We start from the raw sequence: 6,000 nt of genomic DNA on the forward strand, positions 1-6,000 counted from the left end.
ATACCAACAACCACTGTCTATAATAGCAAGCCTATTGAAATCGAGCAAGGGAAAATCCTGAACATTAACAGTAATTTGAGTAATGACCAGCAACAGAAACTTATCCAAGTCCTTAGGAAATATAAAGGGGCTTTTGCATGGGACTACCCAGACATGAAAGGGATTGACCCTCAGTTATGCATGCACCACATCTACACTGAAAAAGATGCAAGACCCATTCGATAGCCACAGCGTAGATTAAATCCTCATCTAAAGGATATTGTGAAAGAAGAGCTTCAAAAACTGTTAGATGTGAATTTTATTTATCCTATATCTGACAGTAAATGGGTTTCTCCATTAGTAGTTGTCCCCAAAAAGAATGGAAAATGGCGGATATGCGTTGACTACAGAGGACTCAACAAAGAAACGCAAAAAGACCATTTCCCCCTTCCATTTATCGACCAGGTCCTTGATACATTGGTAGGAAATAAATTCTTCTCTTTCCTGGATGGCTTCAGTGGCTACAACCAAATTCAAATTGCCCCTGAAGACCAGGATAAAACTACTTTCACCTACCCCTGGGGAACATTCGCTTACAGGGTATTGCCTTTTGGATTGTGCAACACACCTACTACATTCCAAAGAGCCATACTCAGTATTTTTGCAGACTTGATAAATGAAGGATTGGAGGTGTACATGGACGATTTTACACCCTATGGGAATGACTTTGATCAAGCATTACAGACATTGGAGAAAGTCCTAGAACGGTGTATTGCTACTAGACTATGCTTAAGTCATGAGAAATGTCATATGATGATGACAAAAGGCCTGATTCTGGGTCATTACATTAGAGCAGCTGGAATTCAGGTAGATCCAGTAAAGGTATAGGTAATCCTCTTATTAACTACTCCCTGCACTCAAATAGAGGTACGTAGTTTTTTGGGATTTACTGGATATTATCATAGATTTATAAAGATTTTTTCACAAATTGATGGACCTTTATATGCCTTGACAGGAAATTTTGATTTTATATGGACTGATAAATGTGACACTACCTTTACAGATATGAAATGGTTGGTATCGGCAACACCAATATTATGAGGCTTGAATTGGGATATACCTTTCCAGATTTCATCAGGTGCATCAGACACAACCATTGAAGCTGTTCTTTGCCAAGAAGAAGACAAGAAACCTTACACTATATATTATATCAGCAAAAACCTTACTCCTGCTGAGTTGAATTATATAGTAACCAAAAAGGAGTTTCTAGCTGTTATTTATGCTATAAACAAATTTAGACACTATATAACTGGATATCCTATATTTCTGTATATTGATCACTCTGCCATTAAATATTTGGCCAACAAACCAATTAAAAATGGAAGAGTGACTCGTTGGTTACTACTTTTGCAGGAATTTGACATAACTATAAGGGATCAACCAGGGAAGAAAAACCTCGTAGCAAACTTCCTCTCTCGAGTGCCAAGAACAGATGCTACAATGGCAGTGGATGATAAGTTCCTGGATGAACATTGTTTGCTGTGGCCGTAAAAACACCATGGTATGCAGATATAACAAATTACTCAACAGTGGGAAAATTGCCCAAACATTTGACACCCAGAGAAAGGAAATTGATTGTTCAGCGTAGCACTCGTTTCTCCTGGATTGGAGGATACCTTTTCCACACGGGATCTAATATGCACATCCGCAGGTGCATCAGGGAGGATGAAATTTATGATATCCTAAAAGCCTGCCATGATGGACCTTGCGGTGGACACTTTGCAGATCGCAGAACTGGACATAAAATTCTATAGATGGGCTACTACTGGCCCACTATTTTTAAAGATGCTAAGAAATTTGTCCAAGCATGTGATAGTTGCCAAAGGATGGGCCGCCCTGGCCAATCTGATGAAATGCCCCTGCATCCACAGCTGGTGATAGAACCCTTTGAGTGTTGGGCATTAGATTTCGTTGGGCTATTCAAACCACCATCCAACCAAAAATCATATATATTGGTTGCAACAGATTACGTAACTAAGTGGGTGGAAGCAGTAGCGTTACCAAGAGCAACAGAGGAAACTGTTATTAACTTTCTTTTCGAAATTTTTGTGCGGTATGGCTTACCCAAAGAAGTAATTACTGATGGGGGACCACAATTCGTGGGTCACAAGATTACTGCTACATTAAGAAATCATCATATCACACACATAATTACTTCCCCATATCACCCACAGGCGAACGGGCAGGTGGAGAGCACCAACAATCACCAACAATGTGATTGAAGCTATTCTAACAAAGACAGTTTCATCACATCGACGAGACTGGACTGCTCGACTACCAGAGGCCCTGTGGGTGTATCGCACAACTTGGAGAAACACTACTGGATACTCTCTGTATCAACTGGTATTTGGTAAAGAACCCATTTTTCCCATAGAATTTGAAATAAAAACACTAAAGATAGCCCAGGAAGTGGGACTGGATTTAACTGAAGCCCAAGTTAACAAGTTACATCAGATGAATGAATTAGATGAAGTTCGTTTACTGTCTCTACAACGTACGACACTTATTCAACAACAAAGAGCCAAATGGCATGATGCCCTGATTAAGAAAAAGACATTTCATGAGGGCGACTAGGCACTTCTTTATGATTCCAGGTTTCAAGACTTCCCTGGCAAACTACAGACTAGGTGGTTAGGCCCCTATGAAATAAAGCAAGTACATGACAATGGAACTCTTACGCTGACCACCATTGATGGGTCTGGTTCTTCTTTTAAAGCGAATGGGCATCGGGTGCGCCTCTACCAAAAACCACTTACTAGAGAATCTTTCTACTAGTAGATACGTGAGGACCCCACCATGCAAGTTTTAGCTGCAAAAGGCTACCCTTCGGCAGCTTCATCTTTATAAAATTTATTTCTTCTCTGTAAAATATGTAAATATGATCGCTGATTTGATTTTTTTCTTTATTTCTTTTTCTCTGCTTGTTTTTTTGTTCAATCTATTGAACAACACTTTCTTTTGACATTGTTTTGTTGTTCAATCTATTGAACCGTTGCTGTTCAATCCAATTGAACAATACTTTCTTTTCTGAGTGATTTTGCTGTTCAGTTAATTGAACAGCCGTTGTTCAATCCAATTGAACAACACTTCTTTCTTTGCGTGATTTTGCTGTTTAGATAATTGAACAACACCCTCTTTTTGCGTGTTTTTCTATTCAATTAATTGAACAACTGCTATTCAATCTATTGAAAAGCCATTGTTCAATCTATTGAACAACCGTTGTTCAATCCAATTGAACATCTGCTGTTCAATCTAATTGAACAACACTTTCTTTGTGGCGTAATTTTGTTGTTCAATCCAATTGAACAACACTTTTTTTGGCATGTTTTGCTGTTCAATCCAATTGAATAACACCTTTTTGACGTTGTTTTGTTGTTCAGTTAATTGAACAGTTGTTGTTCAAGCTGTTCAATCTATTGAACAACTGTTGTTCAATCCAATTGAATAGTTGTTGTTCAATCCAATTGAACATCACTTCCTTTTTCACATTGTTTTGTTGTTCATTCAATTGAACCGTTGTCGTTCAAACAACTGAACAACACTTTTTTTCTTTGCGGTTATTGTTGTTCAAACAATTGAACAACAATTTTTGCGTATCTCTACTGTTCAATTCCAATTGAACAACAAAACTTTTCTTTTTTGTGATTTCTTTTTGCTTGTCTGAACGATTGATGTTCACTCAAACACTTAACCCCATTTTTTTTTTTTTTTCAGTTTGTTTTCTTTTCATGGCATGAAGTACACTACTTTTATGAGGACAAGGATTTATGGATTCTATTGAAGGGAGTTAATACCATTAACGTTATGATCTTTAACAGGACAACTTCTTGATGATAGATTCTTTTCAATAAAGGGACACAGTTATTTATATACTGCTTTGCTGCATAGCTTTCTACTGTACTTGATTCTGATTGACCATCTTAATACCATGCTGGTTCCACCCTTCCTGGTTATAATCTTCTCTATTTTTAATAAATAAGACTATGAGTATACTTTTTTTTTTATTTGACATGTTAAACTTCTTCCACCATCCCTGCTCTTAAGGAGTATCGAGCCTCCCTCTATTTATCATAAAAATGTGTAATAACAACAAAATTTTGTTTTCAGATGGAGGATATGGGGTCTCATTACGAGCCAGCCTACCATGTTCATAAGCCTGTAGCAAAGTGACATTCCCGTTATGGCCACCACACCAGGGTCATGATCCATTGGATAGCCAAAATATCCTTGGAATAGGAGGTCCCATCACGAGCCGGCCTGATCACTTTTGCTACATCCCAGTGAATGGTAGTGTGGTCATCTGGTTACCATGTTAGCACACTGATCTCTTCTGTAGAACACCACTGGAACTCTCCATTTATAAATTGAGGATCCTGGCTCATATGGTTAAAAAGCAACCTTTCTGAGGCTATGGACGCCTGTTGGCAGCAAAGGCTCAACTTATGGTATTGAAGTTATATCTTATCGTCAAATATTACTATAATACCCTCTTCTTATTCTTTCTTTTTACCAGAGAAGTTATTTCCTTAATTTTTCCCTGTTTTGAACCCTTATGCATGAGATATTGTTTTTCGATCAATCATATCATTCTCAGCTAGAATACTGTCAGCAGAGCATATTTTTGGCATATTGCTGTCCTTTTCTTTCTCGCATAACTTATCATCAATCCAAGCATCTTATCTCTTATTCATAACTATCTTTACACACTCCGCTCTCATTATAACCATACCTCTTGCCATCCTATCATTTATATGCGTACTCTGTTTCATTCAATGTCGTATTGTTCTTTCCCTTGCCTTGCCGTCAGAACAACACTTTCCCTGTCTACTCGGTCGTAGGCGACCTCTCTTTTTAAGGAGGGGGAGGATTCCCATTATACCTTTGCATGCGCTATATTTATTCTGCTTATTGGACTCGATATGTTGCTATGACATCCCATGATAAAATGACATGTGGCAGTATGATAGTATGAGAATTAATATTATTAATTATCATGGAAATTCCACTTGACATTATGGAATTTAGTTGTTACGTCTACTTGTTGTTCCATTTTACCAAAGCAATTGTTGTTCTCTGCTACATTTTTCTTGCTGTGTTAATCTTTGAAAATTGTAGGGCGAATATCAGAAGAATTCGAGCATTATGGGTGGAAAATCGGTTTGCCAAGAACCCTTAGTGTTGGAAATTTCTGAGAGAGCCAGGGAAATTCTGGTGCATGTGGGATGGATTTCATATTTCACCAGGCTTTAGGTCCCTAGCAGTGAAATTGCTCTTGAATTTTTACAGCACTTACAGAATGGGCAGTCCACAGTAAAAGGTGTAAGAATAACAGTATCAGAAGCTGTGATAGCTGAGGTTTCTGGGTTGTCGGCAGAAGGAGTAGTATGGCCTAAAAAGCATGTAATGTTGCATGACGCAGTGGAGATTTTCAAAGACGCAAGTGAAGAGCTAACCCGAAAAGGCAAGGGCATTCAACCGTCCTCTCTAGGAGAACCATGGTGTGAATTGGAAAGTGTCATCCAAAAGTACATTACCTGTGATGGTTGACGGGATGTGGTAAAACCACGACAACTTAAACTCTTAGCCGTTTTAAAGAAAAAGCTTACTGTCAATTTGCCATTTTTCTTAAATTCATTATTGCATGATACAAATGATAGAGTAAGATGGGCTAAACATTCTGATACTGTAGTCAGTCATCATGGTTTATTCAGACTGATTGTTAGTCATAGTATTTCTAAGCGAAATTTAACTTGGGATAATTTTATAGCGCCACTAGAGATTAGGCCAGACCCTGTAGTCCAAAATTTTGCAACCTTGGAAATTGAATAGCAGAACCTTGTTTCGAAGAGGAAAAGAACTGCTCATATAGTAATAGGACCTCATAAGTGCAGGCATTTTGCGAGGCTAAACCTAGTTCAGAGGACTTTTGTAGATCCTTAGGGTAGCGCCGAACGCCCGACA

Source organism: Pinus tabuliformis, chromosome 2_2 (genome assembly GCF_031772625.1).
Source record: "Pinus tabuliformis cultivar Carrire ecotype Pingquan chromosome 2_2, CPIR1, whole genome shotgun sequence".
Taxonomy (NCBI): Eukaryota; Viridiplantae; Streptophyta; class Pinopsida; order Pinales; family Pinaceae; genus Pinus; species Pinus tabuliformis.